The sequence below is a fragment of the Gorilla gorilla genome, chromosome 2 (assembly GCF_029281585.2).
Source record: "Gorilla gorilla gorilla isolate KB3781 chromosome 2, NHGRI_mGorGor1-v2.1_pri, whole genome shotgun sequence".
NCBI classification, from domain to species: Eukaryota; Metazoa; Chordata; class Mammalia; order Primates; family Hominidae; genus Gorilla; species Gorilla gorilla.
Window position 1 is genome coordinate 10871433 of NC_086017.1, and position 19973 is coordinate 10891405.

The following is a 19973-nucleotide window of genomic DNA, read 5'->3' on the forward strand; positions in this document are numbered from 1 at the left end:
TGTGAGCTGTGCGTTCGTTGTTCTCTTTGTAGGCATGGAAAAGTGACCAGAGTTACAAATACACATCAACTCTTGACCAGTGGGGAATGGTTTGTCTGGTTAGTAAAGAGTCTGGTAAGGACAAGAATGGAAGTTAAAAACAAGGAACAAATCTTGATGATGATGGACTTTTGGGAGTAGGCATTTGCTCATTTCTTTGTGTCTCATGTTAGTGTCCACCAGAGGGCACCCACTGCAAAGAGGCGGTCAACCACCTAGCTGTTGACCAGTAGAGAACAACCTGCTTGGTGAATGTCAGTTTTCTTTCTTTGGCCACAGGAGTGCTAGTGCAATGAGCCCATGAATTGAGTGTCCATGGCCTCAGGAATAGTAGTGAAGCATGGATTCAACAGCATGGGCTCCCTCAAAGCAGAGAAGATGAGGTACTGCCACTGCTGATTGCCTAGTCCACTGGCAACAGAGACCAATCATGACTACTTAATATGACATCATTCCTCAAGGAGTCCAGCCACACTCTTGATGATTATAATAGACATTATCTACCCTAAAGGGAACAGTGATTTATTCTTATCAGTACTGAAAACTACTCAGGATATAAATTTTTTTTTTCTCTGCCAGCAACACCATCTGAGGACAGAATGTCTAATCTATCATTATGGTGAGATATATGTGTGTGTGTGTGGTGTGTGTGTGTGTGTGTGTATATATATGTATATATGTCATATATATGTATATATGTCGTATATGTATATATGTCATATATATGTATATATGTCATATATATGTATATATGTTGTATATGTATATATGTCATATATGATCTATATGTCATATATATGTGTGTATATGATCTATATGTCATATATATGTGTATATATGATCTATATGTCATATATGTGTGTATATATGATATATATGTCATACATGTGTGTGTATATGATATATATGTCATATATATCATATATATACATATATATAAAACTAAGATCAAGGGACCCATTTTGTAGCAAAGGATGAATGACAATGGATGAATGACAATGGAATTTTCAACGGTTTTATCATGTACCCCGTCACTCAGAGGCAGCTAGTCAAAAATAATGATGGAATAAACTGTTCAAGGTTCAACTAAGTTGAGAGTTCCAGGAACATACCCTGCAGAGTTAATGCTCAGTCCTCTAGAATATGAAATATGCACTAAACCTGCATTTAATATATATGGTTCTGTGCATAGCGGGTGGAAGACATGGATCCAGGAAATGACAGGTGATGGTAACATTAGTCTTTCCATTTGCAGAATTTTGGCCTCCCATCCCCATAAGTCCTACCTGTTCTCTTTAACTATCTTATTCCAATAGACCCAAAGAAAAAGAAAAAAGTTAATATATGAGTGGATATAATTAACCCATAATGCCATAAGAAGCCTTATTTGCTGCTACACAGTGGCATCTGGAAGAAGCATGTTTGCAATGGTGGCAATTCAGTGGAGTATCTCCTAAGATTTACTGTACAGTAATAATTGTGAAAGGGAAAATACAGCAATATAGTTTCACTAGGGCAAAGTATGTAAGATTATCATCTCTTCAAGGAAGAATGTCTGGATTACTCAAATAGATAAGCAACTTGGAAAAGTAAAATTAGTAGTGAAGGATGAAGAAAGTCTAGATTTGGAAGTAAAGAAATGAAATGATGGATATGAATTACGGCTTAAGACCAAGTTCAGTAAGCTTGTGAATTTTTTTCTCTAATTCTGTTACCCTTAAGTCATTGCAGGCAATTTGGCTGACACAATTCAGAATCTGACTTTGTTACTGATTGGACTTAAAGAAGGTCATGAGTAGATCTGAGTGGTTCAAAGGAGGAACTATATTCCATGCCTTGCTTTTCTGCATCATTTCAAATATTCTCATCCTGACCAAACATTCAAGCTAATGCTTCATTCAGCCTAACATAAATATTACCTGACAGTGATCCATTTCTCACAATTCTCATTTCCCATCCAGCAGTTTCTCTGATACTGAGTACTCACACAAAGCTGACTCTTACTCATATAGGTATGTACTCTAGATGTGTAGAAGAGTTAATATCCCACAGGACAAACTTTGACCAATATGTGGGGTGGCCACACAGCCTCACTGGCTCAGGATTGATTTCAGCTATACCAGTTTTTTCAGCATTACTATTATTAATACTTTCTCCTTTCACTCTGGTTATTGTCCTGTTTTACATAATGGGGTATATGGTCACCTTGTTACTAAGGTATCGGAGCCAATAGATAGATGCTTCTTCCATGCTTAATTCAGGTGGAAAGCCCTGAGAGGCATTTGATACACTTTAAAGATGTCTCTATACTATTGAACACTTATTCCTATATGGTGTTGAAAAACTCAATACATCCTTTTATTGGCTTTTCCTTGCTTCATTTTTAACTCACACTGTGATTACTGTTTTCTGAGATCACATTTTGAAATGAGTGGCTAACGTGACAAAAGGCAAAAACTCTTTGACTGAAGCTCCGCTCTTGGGAGAACCCAGACTAAGTCAGCTTGGTTTCAATAAGTGATAATATTGTATCGACTAGTTATGGTTCCATAGAAAATCATTTCAAAATTCAGTGGCTTAAGACAAGAAGAATTGATTTCTCTCCCATGTATACAAGATGCATGAGGGTCAGGTCATCTGGGCTGTGCTTAGTTGGGCAGCTCTGATGTTTACTGAGATCTTTGGATCAACAGGAATAGCTCTGTTCCAAGTACCTTTCATCCTCCATGGATTGCAGTTTAGCCAAAGTGAGTTTTTCTATGGTAATAGCAGAGGTAACAAGAAGGTAAGAAGAAACACAAACAAGAGTTAAAGCCTAGGCTTATAGCCAGCACGTTGTGACTTCTATTCACGTTATTGGTCAAAGCAAGTCACATGTTTAAGCCCCAAATCAAGCGGCAGAGAAGTATACTCCATCTATGATCAGGCAATGGCAAGAGTGTATGTGCAGGGAAAGGTGAGGAATTGAGGCTAATAAATCAATCTACCATATGATTATAAAAGAAATATCAGTATATTTCCTGTGAAAGAAAAGCCTATGACGTATTTCTGGTAATGATGCTAGTAGGCCAACAGGTAAATTCTATTTAATGGGAACTAATGACTCTCATGTTTTCTATGTCTAAACATCAAAGAAACACAACGCAACGATTTTTACACTTCATAAATTACAAACAAAAATGGAGGAGACAGAAAAGTTATTTAAGAGACTACACTCTTGATGCATAGTAAGATTTTAGAGGGTATGGCTTCTGACCTCTTCATTATGTCTGGGAAATAAGATACAGTAATAATTATTACATGTGGAACATCTCTCAGTCTTCAGAGTTGAAAAAAATTAGAGTAGAAGAAGAATAGCATTAATGAAATACATTTATTTTCACTGGGGCCCAAGCAATGTATTCTATAATTTAGAAAGATCACAATGGGCTTTATGGTAAAAAATACCTCTAAAATAATAAGCCTTGCAGAGCAATTGGCACTCATTAAAATTCAGTGTTGGAAGCAGCAGGTGGCAGGCAGTTTCATGGAACAGTTTTGCAGTGTCCTTCCAGGGTTGAAGCAAAACAATTCATGTCATAAGATACCAGGTCTTACCCAGTCCCCATTTTAAGTTGTCGTGAGTAACAGTTCTTCTATTTTTATATGAATAGATTCAAGGAACTTGAATTGAATGTATTACAATAGCTTTCTAAAATATACATTTTCCTACCATGTGGTAGAAGGTGATTATATGCATTTCACTTACTATTTTCCCTTTGAAAAGGAATACGTTTCATGGCAAAATGTTGTTACTTGTTTTTCCAGAGGGAAGTGAAATTTGAATATCTGTAAAATTACACATATGTGGTATAAGTGAAAAAAATTGTTTTGGGGGCAAAAGACTAAGGAAATTGTTATCACCCTCCCTTCAGTGTACTTTTTCCTGAGGGAAAGTAAACGTTGATATGTGCAGTGGATTTCTCTTCATGACACTCTAATCCCTACCACTCCCTCACCAAAAAGGAAAAGAAAAGGCAAGAGAAAAAAAATGATTTCCATTTCCTGGGACCATTTAATATTTTCTATTCTTTACCAAAGCACCGTGGAGGTTTGAGACAAATAATTAAATTCAGACCATTTTCATGAAAACAAGCAGTTCTTTGAAGAATGTCGGACTTAACTATCTAATTAATTGTTAAATCTTGGCAGTTATAGCCTAAAACGTTACATATTTAAGAGAAACTTTTTACTATACCTTCAACACTAGAAATAACCATAAAATTATAGCACTTATTTTCGCCTTCTATTTGATATACTAATGGACATAGCAGGGGACTCTTGACAAGAGGTTTAGAATACAAATGCTGGGGTTAGGTGGACTTGGATTCACATCCCCGTTTATCTTTTTACCGTTGTGTGATCTTGGCAAAAACCTCAATTGCTAGTCAAAGGTGATAGGAATATCTGCCTCATAGGGTTGTTACCGGGACTAAGTGAGATTTTGGATTTGGTGTCTAGCTCACAGGAAGCACTCAGAAGATTATAGAAGATTATTCATATTTTGGTAATATTAGAAGTGTCTGTGGTGAATAGAAGAAAAGTATGTTATAGAAAATATTTTTTAAACAATGGTTATTTAGAAAAGTTATACATACCAATGGGCATAACAAACAAACAAAAGCAATAAATAACACCGAGACAATATTACTCATGTTGGTATATGACAGATCTTTAAAATAATTGTGCATGTTCAATAAATTATTATGTGTTAATCTTTGCTTTTAATTTGTTTGGAGAAAAAACTGTCATTACAGGTTTCTTCACAACAAGGCAATTATTGAAGAGCAATAGTCAGTAATAGTTTCCTGTAGGAGGCAGAAGTAGATCAGGGTTTTGTGGAGCCTGAAGTTTGTAGCATTTTGAATGCCCACTTCGAGAGCTGGCAGCTAAGAGCAACCCAAGTATTTCACTGGAAAATATCAGGAAAAGTACAGACATTGGATTTTTCCCCCTCTTTGGTAAGGAGAGAAGAGGAAATAGCAGCTATAGGAAGAGGCTCCCCTTGGGGCCTTGAGAGATTAAAAAAAAAAAAAAAAAAAAAAGGCAGTGCTTCCTGGTTCACTGAAGTGGATTTTACTGGCAAAGAAACTTTGCCACAGCATTCCTTCAGAGAAATTCTACTTGTGAGCTTCTGCCTAATGTCAGCGTCCGCTAAGTGATGCAATTCCACTGGAATGTGTGGAACTGAACTGTTGGGATCAAAACCTCTCAGGCCTTGTGGGACTGTGTAGGCTACCTGCACCTAAGGAGACTCTGGAACCGATGCCTTTGCAAACCTCAGGAGGAAAAAATATATTCGGTACAAATGTTAGCTACTACACTAAATACAAATGGGACAAGCTACCCTATAAAAAGACAATGTCAATTTTTTTTTCAGTCAAGCTGAATGATGTTTATAAGAAAGGCATCTAAAACAGTGAGAAAAAGTGTTAATATTCTAGTATATACAGGAAAATAAAAATCAGAAAGGAGAAATGCTAAAAATAATTCATGTCAAGGAGATGTAAACATATTTAAAAGGATTCCTAAGATGTTATATAATCATAAAAACAAAACCCACTAGAGATATTTATATATATAGTGTGTATGTGTGTGTCTGTGTGTGTGTGTGTGTGTGTGTAGCCTTTATCGATGAAACAGTTTAGCAGCAGAATATATAGTACAAAGCTTCTTGAAAGATAATTGCTCCATTTGAAAAATATTTCCGGGAAATATTTAAGATACTGCTCGCAGAACTTGACATGTCAAGTAGACAAAATGTGAGAAAGAGTATAGCGATTTGAATAATAAAACAATATTAGTCTAGATTCTTGAGTCAGGCTGCTTAGGTTTTATTCTTCCCCCACTGTCACCCAGTTGGATGTTCTTGGGCAATTTAAACTTTTTATGCGTCAATTTTCTTGTTTGTTAGATTTTGCAAATAATATCAAACCCATCAGGTTGTTATAAGGATTGAATAAATTGCTAACGCAAATGTAATGCTTGAGACACTACCTGACACATAATTTGAGTTATAGAAGTTGCCCATCAATATGTTCATCATCGTCATCATCATTGTCCAGAAAAAATATAAATGAATAAAACTAACTCAGATCTATAAGAAACTAAAATGTCTAAACATAAATTGAGATTAGAGAGGTGATTGTTTCACTAAAATCAATAATAATAATAATGTACACAACAAAAATATTTTGGTAGAATGATAGACTTATTGATTTTATTTTTTCAAAGCCTTTAAGAGAATCTACAGTCTGTCATCATTTAATTCATTAAAAATCAACTTTATTGAGGTATACTTTACATGAAATGACATATACCCATTTGTCTAGGTTGATAAGATTTGTCCAATACATATACCCTTGTAATCACTGCCACAATCAAAAACAGAATGTTTTTATTACCCGAAACATTCCCTGTTGCCCATTTGCAATTTATCTCTTTCTCCTTATCCCTAAACAAACATTCTGTTTTCTGTCAGTATAGAATTGCTTTTTTTTTTTTTTGATATCTTTCTCTTAGCATAATAGCTGTGGAATTAATCCAAGTTGTGAATATCAGTAATTTCTGGCTTTTTATTGCTAACTTGTATTACAATTATGCATTCCCCACAATTTGTTTATCCATTAACCTGTTGATGGACTTTAGTGTTGTTTCCAACTTTTGGCTGTTATAAAAAAAATTTGCTATAAAATTTCCTTGCAAAAATTTCTGTGGACATACGCTTTCATTTCTTTTGGGTGAATACATAAGAGCGGGGTTTCTCAGTAATATTACTTTAAGAGTGCCAGCTTGTTTTACAAAGTAATTGTAGCACTTTATATTTCTACCAGCAACGTATGAGTTCCAATTGTCTCACATACTCAAAATCTTTTGGAATTTTCAATGTTTTTATTTTATTTTATTTTATTTTATTATTATCATTATTATTTTGAGATGGTGCTCACTCTGTTGTCCAGGCTGGAGCACAGTGGCACAAACACGGCTTACCACAGCCTCCGTCTCCCGGGCTCAGGTGATCCCCCCACCTTAACCTCCTGACTAGCTAGGACTACAGGCACCTGTCATCACGCCTGGCTAATTTTTGTATTTGTTGTAGAGATGGGGTTTCACCATGTTGCCCAGGTTGGTCTCAAGCTCCTGGGCTTCAGCTGTCTGCCCACCGTGTCCTCCCAAAATGCTAGGATTACAGCTGTGAGCCACCAGTCCCAGACTGAATTTTCAGTGGTTTTCATTTGAGCCTGTTTAATTCGTGTCTAGTAGCTGTATCTTGCGGTTTTGATTTGCATTTGTAAAATAATGATGTTGAGCATCATTTTTATGGGCTTAAATGTCATTTGGATATCTTTGGTAAAAATGTTCATTTTTTTCATTTTCTAATGGGTTGCTTATTTTTTTGTTATTGAGGTGTAAAAATTTCTTAATGATATATTTCAAAAGTCAGTCTTTTTAAATTTAATGAAGTCCAATATTTCTATTTATTCTTTATGTTCTGTGTTTTTATGTGTGTGTATGCACATGAGTTTTAAGAAATCTTTGCTTAATCCTAGGACTCATACATTTTCTTTCAGAAGTTTTTTTTTTTTTTTTCAACTTTTATTTTAAGTTCGTGGTACATGTGCAGGATACGCAGGTTTTACGTAGGTAAACAAGTGCCATGGTGGTTTACTGCACAGATCATCACATCACCTGGGTATTAAGCCCAACATTCATTAGCTGTTCTTCCTGATACTCTCCCTCCTCCCACCCACCACCATGGGTACCAAGATGTGTGCTGTTCTCCCTCCATGTGACCATGTGTTCTCATCATGCAGCTCCCACTTACAAGTGAGAATATGTGGTGTTTGGTTTTCTTCCAGAAAATTTAATGCTGTACCTTTAAGTGTGTGATCTATTTCACGTTAGCTTTTTGTGTGTGGTACGAGGTAAGGATTAAGGTTAACTTTTGTACAAATGAATATTCATTTGTTCAAGCACCATTTCTTGAATTATGATGCCTTTATCATTGAATTACCTGATAACTTTGTCTAAAATCCATTGACCCAAAATCGGCACATATCCATTAGCACAATATCCATTGAATTACCTGATACCTTTGTCTAAAATCCACTGTATATGTGCTGATCTGTTTTTGAACAATTAATTATGTTTTGTTGACCTATCCTGCCAACATCACACCGTCTTTATCGCTCTATTACTAGTAGTAAATTGTAAAAATCACAGGATATGTCTGCCAACTTTGTTTATCATTCGATTTTACTTTCTTGGTTAATTTTATTGCTACATAAATTTTAGCCTTATTTGATGATTGCTACAAGAAAATCTCCTGATATTTTCACTGAGATTATTTTAAAGCTAAAAACCTATTGGGAGATAACTGACTTCTTAAAAATATTGAGTGTTTTTGACCCATGAATGTGGCATATTTCTTTACTTATTTAGGTCTTAATTAATTTTCCTTAGTAATTCTGTGTAGTCTTTAGTGTACAGACCTTGTTTTAGATCCTCGGTACCCACACCTCCTCCCCCAGTGTTTAAAAATTAATAAAATGAGAAGATATCAGCAAAGGGATCTGAGAAGGAGCAGATAGTAAACGAGAAGAAAATTTAAGAAATTAAGCAAAAGCAGTGCTTAAAGGAGGAGTACTTGGTAAACTGTATTACTTGTGAGTGACACATCAAGTAAAATGAGGACTAAGTTGACCATCGCATTATTCTATGTGTAATTTAATATTGGCTATGACCAGAAACACTTATGTGGAACAGTGGGGACAAAAGACTAATCAAAGTGGATTCGAGAGAAAATGAGAAAAGGTGAATGGAGACAGTAAGTACAGAGAATTCCTTCAAGGTGTTTTACTATAAACAGAAGGGAGGAAATGCGGTAGTAGACAGAGGAAGATGCAATGTTAAAGGGGTGCTGATTTTTAAAATGGGCCAACTAGCAGCAAATCTCTATGTTATGATGCTACAGAAGGTAGGGAGAGTTGATGATTCCACAGAGAGAGACAGGTGGGTAGAATGGTCCCTTGAGTAGAAGACTATCTAAAGCACAGGCGGATGGCTTGGTGTAAGGAGGGAGCACGGTTCACCTCAAGTAACAAGATGAAGGGAGAGTCTGTGGTCACAGGGGCAAGTATGTGACTAGATGTAGTGACAGGGGCTTATTGAAGTTTTCTTCTGGTTCTTATTCCTTTTTCGGTAAAATAGAAAGCAAAGCAATCAGCTGTCCTTGAATATGAGTCAGACTGTTGGAGATTTGAGTAAAGGGATATTCTTTAAGTTTGAATGAATTTCTTTCCACAAAAAAAAAAAAAAAGCCTACTACATAATGATTATTTTTCTTAAAACTCTGCAGAAAAAGTCATCTTGGCATTTTTACAAATAAAATATATTTTTATTCCTAAAGGGCAAGAAATACTTCTATTTTTAAAAAAAGAGGCAATAAAAACATATTCTTTCTATAAAATTATTAGTCTAGTTTGCCTTCTTATGGATTGGGAGAAACAATAGGGTAGCCCATTTTGAGTTTACCTTGTGTTAGGAAGCATCACCTCCTTTCTAAAGCCTCTTACAATGTTGGTTAGACCCTGTGAAGAAATCCACAGGACATAGTCATAAAATGTAGTCATAGAAACCTTCTTGCTCATCAGATGAAAGTAAACTGAGGCCAAGAAATATCTTTTGACTTATTTCCATTTGATTTGGGGATTTCATTTTCTCAGTATCCACTTACTTTAAGATGCTAAGAGTATAATTTCTTTGTATGCCAACATGAAAATAAGTCCGAACTATCATTCTTTTCTCATGTTATAGTTATGTTTGTATGCATTAGAGTCTCAGTGTGCATGTATGTGTAATTCCTATTCCTTAGTTTTCATCCTTCAAGCAGTTGGTCCCTTCAAAACCCAATGACAAGACCCAAACATATTAAAAAGTTTAGTTGGAGTGCCCAGGGTGAAACACAAAAACAATTCTTCTTCTTACAGAGCTCTTAGGCAAACACATAGACACTTGTTCTCTGCCTCTGGAATTACAAATATGTTACTTGGAAAGCAGCAATACTCTTTTGGACTTGTTTGACTTCACTTTCTTTACCTGTCTTTAAGAAGCCTCATACACACATTTAAAAAATACAACTTACAAAGGTTTTAGTGATAGTGCATGCAATCATTTGATTTTATTTCCCTTTTCTCTTCACCTTCACTAATAGGAGTTACTGGCATGCTTCGAAAAGCTTACATTTGAATACTGTCTAAATCAGTACAGACCCTTGACCAGCTTAATCTTTGCTTGCAAATGACAATGCAGTGAAACCAGAGGAAGAAAAAAATTACTTCCTTTCCTGTTGGAAACCTAATAAGTAGTTAGTCTGACCCAGTTTTTCAATAAGAGAGATTTTCTGATGACCCGACAGGAGTGACTACCTCCAGTCAAAGAAAGAGGAGGGTGAATTTAATCTTTCATGCCCCTGGAATGGCAGCTGCTCTCAGCTCTCTCTGATTCTGTGAAGGTTGATGAAGATAGAGCTGGCTTTCAATGTAGAAAGAATTTTCCTTTTGAATATTCCAAACGAGAGCTTTGCACATGTGCCTCAAGAACTGATTGTCTGGGCTCCGACAGGAATGCAGCAGCAGAGGAGCGTATTTCATGCTTAAGACCAGAGAAGAGCCACGCAATACTCAGTGGATAAAAGGCTTGCAGTCCCAGCTGGGAAAAAGAGTCCCATTATCTCCCAGCTGCATAGACATTCCATACGGCTTGGTTCTGCCTGGACGCACAGCATGCCTGGCTGAGAGCTTGAAACAGAGTTCTGCAGAAAAACTGTAAAGATCCCGAGACATTTCCCTGGTAAGATCTGTAAGTACAAAATTGTGCTGTCTGCTGCAATGAGAATATTGCTGGGCAAGCTGCAGCTTTTCTTCCTTTCAATGTCTTTGTATTAGCATAACAGGTAAAAGCTGGGGTTGGGGGAGAAGTCGCTGCTTTATTGATGCTGTGTTTCTATGATGCTGATGTTTAAAATGCATTTATTCCTTGTGTGGGAGAAATGTACTGAATCTGTATTCCGGGAGGTTAGGATCAAACCAGGGAAAGAAAGACTACGGGTATATTTCTCAGTGTTTCACTAGTCTTTGCTGCAGTAAAACTAATGGGCAAGACGGGATGACAGTGCTAATTCTGGGACTTTCAGATGGCTACACGCCCTTTCCGTAACGGCAGATGGGAAAATGTGATCGCTAAATGTTTTTTGTCTTTTTTTTTTTTTTTTTTAATCGAAGGGATGAGGGGTGGGGTTTGCAGTTTTCACCGGATGATTTAAAAGAATGGTTATAAAGTTTCCTAGGGGAGAATTTGTAAGGGGAGCAAAGCAAGACTGGAGGTCATAGGGGCTCACCAAATTTTGTCTGGCATTTTGCTTTATAGCCAGCTTCTAGATAACAGCCTCTGGAGTTTCCTTTCCCATTTACTCCAGTTAAGTTGTCAGTACTAAGGTTCTTATAATACTTTGTGAAAACTTTCAGAAGTTGATGACTTGGGAACAAAACTTTTAAGAGCTCTGAGATTAGCCACGCATATCCCATTATGTTAATGGGTTACTGTAACATTGGGGTTTGGGGGGAAAATTAGAATTCATAGTTTTTGCTTCTCCAAATGGAAACTACTTATGTTTAAATAATCAGCATCCTGACTATGTCCTCTGAGAAACATTCACAGAATGACTAAATAGAAGTTATACTGAGAAAAAATAGAGAGAACAGTAGAATCACACAGAATCAATTTGGAAAATGAGGTATTCATAATTTTATCTACAGTGGCAATGTTTTCTGAAGATGTCTGTAAAAGAAGGAGCATATGCTGAATATTGAATTGCTTGTTTTGAGCAATTTCCATTTATCTGATGGGTTTATCATCTTTTTATTGTTGTTGTTGAAGGTTTCACCAATTTATGTGCATTGTATTTTATAAGGAAAGAAATGTTTAAGCAGACTCTTTTTCCCTCCTCCTTCACACACATGTGTAAACATACGCGTGTTCACAAAGCAAGCATAAACATACAAAAATACTTACACAATTTGTGTAAAAAAACAGAAATACCGAAGCATTTCATCTTTGATGTTTCCATGGGGTTTCTTTTTCTTTTTCTTTTTCTTTTTTTTTTTTTAGCAATAATCATGGCTGTGTAGTCCAAAGATTTCAAATATATAAATGTGGAAACTTTTATATAAAGCTTTATACGAGGTTATATAAATGCATAACTTATCACATCTTAGCAAAAAGTCAATCATTTATAAATGACTTCATTGCATTACTTCCTTTGAATATTTGTAGTGAAGGACCAGAATTGTTTTTTAGAATTTTTATGTAGCTTTCCTTAATGAAAACAAATTCACTTGTTTACTTAGAAAAGAATCACATATTTTCTCTGAGTTTAGACCCCTCCTGAAAAAAATCAATTATGTTGTGAAAAGAATGTGTGGTATATTAAATTGATTGCATACTTCTGGGTTTCTTTTTTTAGTAAGTAAAAATGCTCAGTAGTATAATAGTAAATTTGTACCTTTTTAATTTTTTTATGTGAGGAGAAGGAAAACAAAATATTTGCTTATTTATTCACTGTTTATTTTAATAACATATTAATTGGAATGCAGAAGTATAAGTTCTACCTATTAAAAATGACTCAAACTATACATAAAAGTTCAAAAAGGAAACCCCATCACCTGTAAATAACAATCATGAAATTGGGCGACTATCATTGGAGACATACTGATGCCTAAATTCAGATAAGATGAGAGATAAATACTTTTGTAAGAATGGTTTCTTACTATACACCTTTTAAAAAATAAATAATAAGTATTTAGATAATAAAGTCAATAATAGATACTCTTCTGTGAGAATGAGATCTTATCCTACACTTTAAAAAACAGAAATATTGGCCGCGCGCGATGGTTCACACCTATAATCCCAGTACTTTGGGAGGCCGAGGCGGGCGGATCACGAGGTCAAGAGATTGAGACCATCGTGGCCAACATGGTGAAACCCCATTTCTACTAAAAATACAAAAATTAGCTGGGCGTTTTGGCGTGTGCCTGTAGTCACAGCTACTCAGGAAGCTGAGGCAGGAGAATCACTTGGACCCGGGAGGCGGAGCTTGCAGTGCGCAGAGATCGCGCCACTGCCCTCCAGCCTGGGTGACAGAGTGAAACTCCATCTCAAACAAACAAACAAACAAAAAACAGAAATATCGAGTTTAATTTTTGATTTTAGATTTTAATTAAACTGAAAAAAGGGAAGTTGAAACAACATTGAAGAAATTGTTAAATTTCAGGTATAGATTTCTCTCCAAGGGAGATATTATGTCCAGAATACCCTTACAGTTAAGACCAAAAATTTTGAAAATAGAAGTAGTTTGAAGATTTTTTTGGATGCACGTTTAAATAGTAAACAAACTTTTATAACCCTTGTTATGATAGTTAAATGCATTTGCAATGTGATTTGTTGTCATCAACTCCACCCATACCACCTCAATTTAAACTACATCAGTTTTACATTATTGAGTACATACATTCTGGCTGAATTCCCATGGTCTCAGTTTAAACTTATTTCAAATTTGTAAGGAATTATTCTTTATCAACAGGCTTTTACTACCCAATTCACCATTCCTGTGTTCTTTATTTTCAATTATTTTTTGGGTTGTTAGATTTCAGTAAGTAGTACCTCTCCACCAAAGAAATAGTCATAGGTGCTATATTTTCTGTGAGTTTGCATAGTTGAACATGTATTTCTTTTGCCTTAGACATGCAAGATACGTTATCTTTCTTGGATCAAGCTTAATTTTTTCTTTTGGAAATGTGTAAATGTTTAAACATTTTTGGAGACCCTTCCTGTACTGAAAGTTGTTTTGCAACATTTTTAGGTATGTCTACAATTTCCGTCATTGAATGTGACTTGCTTTTTTTCTGATAAATGCCTACATGATTCTTTTGTTTTGTGTGTGTGTGTGTGTGTGTGTGTGTATGGGTGTTTGCTTTTACAGAATATTCCTGGATTTGTTCCATTTTCATTAACTTTTTTTGAGATTTGCCCCATTAATTTAAGATTCTTTTATTTTAGGATATGTTGTACTATTTTTTTGTGTGTGTGTGTCCCTTAACTGGGCGTGGCCAAATTGTGGTTATCTTGCTTCTTTCTTTTCTTCAGGATCACCAATTTTGTACATGTTGTATCTCATTTGTCTACTTTCCACATCTTTCATATCCAAATTTCTTTTCAATTTTAATTGGCAAATTGGTTATCTTCTTTATTTGAGAGCCACTTGTTCTCTTGTTTGCCACTTGAATGAATAGTATAGCTTACAATAAACCTATTAAGGCACCACCTTCTGTATTGTGATCTTGTAAATACATGTTTCCTTCTCTTAACACTCTAGCAATTTCCTCAGCTGGCAGGTTTTTGGGCAATCTGTATCCTCTTGAAAGTAAGAGAAAACGAGAGTACTTATCAGTTTTCTCTGATGTCCCCCAAAGGTCCATGATTTTTAGTATTTGGCTACAGTGGAAATGGGCTTCAAGTTGTGTTTTGGGGTTTTGTCCACTAACATTTTATTTGAAGACAGAGGGTTTTTGCTTTGTTTTTTATCCGCACCACTACCACTGCTACCTTTTATATTTCTCTTTATTGTTTCTGTGGGACAATAGAGGAAATTTAAAAATCTCTTTATTTAAGGAGTTTTAAATAGCAATCTTTCAGTTTGGAAGAATTCTTTGAATGAAAATTTTATTAGAATGTTGTTATTCTCAGTATTCATATTGAAAAGAGCTGTTCTAGTTAAAACTGAGTTCATCTGCATGATGTGTTGCAGTATTAAACATTTATTATGGTAAAGGCATAACACAGGACATAGTAGAGGAAAAAACAGAGCCATTGGGCATGCCTTCTGATAATGTCCCCTATTCGTTTATATTGATGAAGTCTGTGGCCTACTTAACTATTTTGCAATGAGTCCTAAGGTAATTTACAGAAACTTTACATCATAGTAACATGAATCAAAATCTGTAGACTCAAATCCTTTTTGAAAGTATACTGAGTAGAAAACTTATATGTATTAGGTTTACAATTAAATGAATAAATGAATGAATAAGTAACTGAATTTCCCTATATCTCAAATCCTTAAAAGAGGCAATGAAAGAACGTGATGTGTCCTATGAAGTATTATAAAAAACTAATGATCTTACTAAAAAGCAAATCGCAATTTCTCAGTGTCAATAAAATGATAGTGAGAGCAAGATTCAGGAGGCAAGCTCTTGAGCTGAAGTGCCGCCCATTGCAAATTTCCTTCCCTATATCTAGCACAGAATAGCTCTGTGGTCTTAGGCAAGTTTCTTAGCCTCTTTATACTTCAGTTTCCCCATTCGTAGTGGAGATAATATTAGTATTGACGTTACAGTATTTTCAAGAGAATTCAGCAGGTAAATATGTAAAAAATCTTGGAAGAAAGCCTGGCAATTAAGAAGCACTCTATGTGTTAGTTGTTTAGTTACTGTTATATTATTATTGCTATTATAACATTTATACATGAGCCTTGGGATCAATTGGGTAAAAATAATATAAAACAATGAAAAGACTAAAATTATAATTATCATCTAATCAATTGTATTGGGTATTTAGTAGAGAACTAAATTTGGAGTGTAAATCATAAGTGGATATTAAAATAGAGCTCAGGAAAGATGGTGAGAAGACATAGAGATGCTGGTCTCTGGATCCAACTAGATTAAAAATAGAAATGGTATTTCTGTATACACCAAGCAATTGGACCTGATCAAGAAAAAGGGTGTATTTGCGGGGGGGGAGGGATACCATTGGGATATACCTAATGCTAGATGACAAGTTCGTGGGTGCAGCGCACCAGCATGTCACATGTATACATATTAACTAACCTGCACATTGTGCACATGTACCCTAAAACTTAAAGTATAATAATACTAATAATAAAATAAAAATAAAAAAAGAAAAAGGGTATATTTGATGTTTTGATTATAAAAGCAATGAAGAGAAAAGCACGAGAACAAATAAGCCAGAATTTCCTTCTTCAAAGAAAAACATCACAAATACTTGTACATTGCTTTCCTGTTGTTTTATGTTGTTGTTGTTCTTTTTTTATGATAATGCCTTAATCAAGTAATGTATGCACCTGGAAACAACAACAATAAAATTGGAAATTATAGAGAAAACAATAAAATAAAAAATAAAGGCCTTTCCATGATTTCCTGTCTTATTTCACAGAGATATTTTCTATAGTTTATTTTATTGTAATGTTTTCCTTCTGGCCACCATTATACATTTGAATAATATATTTGACTTCTATTGCAGAATCTATAAACTCAACATCATGTCTGCTGATTCCATTTTTTTAAAGATGGGCAGTTTTTCCTATTTTCACACTTTCACAAGACAATTTTAGGTGTTACATAAGTCTTTGAATTCTTTTGGCAGTAATGCACATATATATATATATTTTGGTAAAGTGGGAAATTTTAGGTATTCAGGGAAGGATTAAACTTAATAATGACCAATTCCCACCCCCAGAATTACCAAATGCTAAATTTTATTGGAGATTTAACATCTTCAGTATTCATAAAATGAAAATACTAATACAATATATAATAAGGGCCTACGTTGTAACTCTACCTAGTCCATTCCTCATTCTACATTACCATGAATTGTATATTTACATATAATTGTTATATATGTATGCCTATATAAAATATTGTTTTAAAATATTATGGAAATAGTATATTGAAAGCAAACTTATTTAACTTGTGTAACTCATTCCATATTAGACTATTTAGACTCATTCTTATAAATAAACACATTTCGCCGGGCTCAGTGGCTCACGCCTGTAATCCCAGCACTTTGGGAGGCCGAGGCGGGCGGATCATGAGGTCAGGAGATCGAGACCATCCTGGGTAACACGGTGAAACCCCGTCTCTACTAAAAATACAAAAAATTAGCAGGGCGTGGTGGCGGGTGCCTGTAGTCCCAGCTACTCGGGAGGCTGAGGCAGGAGAATGGCGTGAACCCGGGAGGCGGAGCTTGCAGTGAGCCGAGATCGCGCCGCTGCACTCCAGCCTGGGCGACATAACTAGACTCCGTCTCAAAAAATAAATTAATTAATTAATTTAAATAAATAAATACAGTTCTAGGATATAGTTCACCTCAAGTATTTTATATTCTTATTATTCATTCCCTTATTGAGGGATATTTAATTTATTGAAAATATTCACTATTGCAATGTTCTATTATCACATACACTGAAAACTTATACACATTAAGTGAGATTTTCATTAAGAATATCAAGTCCGTGCTGCATGTCAACAATTTCATGTTTGTTATTTCTGGTGTCAGAATTCCTATGTTTCAACAAATGTACTTCATTCATCCGCACCTACTATGATGTTGATGAAGTTGGACCTATTTCTTACTTCTTACTTCATATTCAACTAAAGTGTTTTTTAGTAAACAGTCTTTTATTGGTTTGAGGAAATATTCTTTATTCATTTTTTCAACTTTTATTAGTTAAAAATGGTATACTCCCTTTATCGTGTTTTAGTAAATAACTATTTTAACATAAAATGTACTTTTATATTTTCAAATAAAGACTAAAGAAGTGTATATATCTTCTTCATAAACAGGACAATGACTTGTTTAAATTTACTCTGAGATATTTCTCCCAGTGCTCATATTTGCACTATTTATTTTTAAACTGCCCCCAATATTTTTGTCAAGGTTTTTTTAGACTTATGACGTGATTTCCTGAGTTCTTTATTTACCATATTCTTGCTATTTATGTGCATCTCCTAGATTCTCTTCTTGTGCTCTGAAGACCATTTTAAGGTCATTCAAAAATTGTTTTAAACTCCCTTAAAATTTATTTGTTGAAAATCGCTTATGTTAGTCACATTCTAAAATATTACTGTAGTTCATCAGAGCACTCTATGTGGAAGATACTTTTCTCTCAACAATTTTTGCATATTCTGTTCCATGATCTTCTGGAATATAATTTTGCACGAGGGGACTGTTTATGATGTAATTAGCACACTTTTGAATAAATATTCGTCTTTTCACTCGGACAGATTTTAAGAATTTCTCTTTGTCATTGATTTCTTCAAGTTCACTGCAATGTGTGTAGTTGTGGAGTTGTTTCAAATTTATCTCATTTAGGCCTCGGCAAGCTCCTAAATCTTTCTTCCATTCTGAAAAATTCTCAGCTATTATATATTTCAATCTTGCATCTTTTAAATCCCTTTATTTTCTCCTTCAGGAATGCTCATTCATTATTTCTAGGCTTCTGTCTTTGATTTCTTTGCATTTCTTTCATTTTCTAGTGTTGCAGCCAGTGTAATTTCTACCAATCTGTATTTTATACTTTTATTTTTTAAGAAAACAGTTTTAATGTCTATAATTTATATTGCTCTTTTTAAAATTATCCTGCTATTCTGCTTGTTCTTAATAGTTTCTCTCCCATTCTTAAGCTCTCGAAAAAATTTCGGTAAGTTTATTTTAGATTGTGATTGTTTTACTATTTTAATTTTTAGAGTCAAATTTCTTTATTACTTATGTCTGCTGGATTTCCCTCATGGTGGTTCATTCTTCCTGGTGCTCATAATTTTTTTATGACAAATTCACCTTCAACAGATGTTGTTTTCTATGGGAGACCAACATTGTTTGAGTTGTGTATGCTTTTGCATAGCATCGCATTGCTGTTGATTCTACAGTGGCTCTACAAATATCTCTGGTTCTGGACTATTTTATATGTGAATTTTTTGGCTTCAAATTATATTACCATATAGACAGTATGAATTTGGGCCCTACAACCAAGCATAGTACACATTCTGGGTTCTGATTGCCTTTTTGGGATTCTTTTTTCTACCAGATCACGAAGTTTCTATAAGGTCAGCTATGTAATGCAAAGGACCCCTTTTTGGGAGGTTATTCCAACTTTACAATCTCCTTGCCAGTCTGAGTTTCTCTCCATTTGGTGCCTCTGAGGGCTTACCTCTTTAACATTTAACCTCGGCTATGTGTACTTCTTAAAGAGTTTTATACTTACATAGCATTTACATGTGTTTGTAGTGGAAAAGAAATCCCTCTTCACGTTGCATGGTGCCGTGTACTTCCCTATACTTCCATGTTGGCTGGACTTGTTCCCATCCGCTTTCCATCATTTAGAAAGTCATCAAACTCTCACTTGCTGGTATTTTATTTTTATCAGGTACTCTCATGGTTTCATGGAGTTATTTTGTAATAGGCAATGGAACATTTGCTAATTTTTTTTCTGGAAACCTTGTCAAGTCTCAGGTATATAATCTAATAAGAAATGGTTAATGTCAATTGTATATGTCTTTCCATTGGCTCCACAAACATTACCGTAACAAATTTAAGTGCTTGGTTTAGCCCAATGAGAGAATATGTTAGGGAGCTCTAGAATGTAGTTAGAAAAGCAAGCCAGTGGATGTTATTAGTTTATATATTCTTTGGGAGTGGCAGCTCTATTAATTCCTTAAGTTTAATGGTGTGCAAATTCTTAAAATGTAGAGGCAATTATTCAAAAACTTTGTTAGCACAGCAATTCCTAGTGACACAGTACAAGCTGAATGCTAAACGGACCGTATTTTTAAGATGATTTCTGCTGAATAAAAGTGAGAATATTGGATGGGTCCTTTTAAAATCCTTTTTTAAAAGTCTTCTTTTAAGGCGGGAAGGAGAGATCAAATAAGAAATTTGGTGAAGTTTCTAGTAATTTATCATTCATGCGTGTAAGAGGCCAACATGAATGAGCTCTCAAAAGAATGTAGACATTTTATTTTCAATGCCTTTTTTGCATATTGTTTCAA

General features: G+C 34.9%; 1 protein-coding gene across 2 annotated transcripts in view; it reads left to right on the forward strand.

The window, feature by feature from the left end:
- Nucleotides 1-10356: 10356 nt before the first annotated feature.
- CNTN6 (contactin 6) overlaps nucleotides 10357-19973 on the forward strand; it is a 322134-nt gene continuing 312517 nt past the window's right edge. The window contains exon 1 of one of the 2 annotated variants that reach the window (XM_055381222.2): nucleotides 10357-10938. The gene's annotated coding sequence lies outside the window, so the exon portion shown is untranslated. The remainder of the gene's footprint in view (nucleotides 10939-19973) is intronic. The other variant, XM_055381221.2, reaches the window with a different exon arrangement.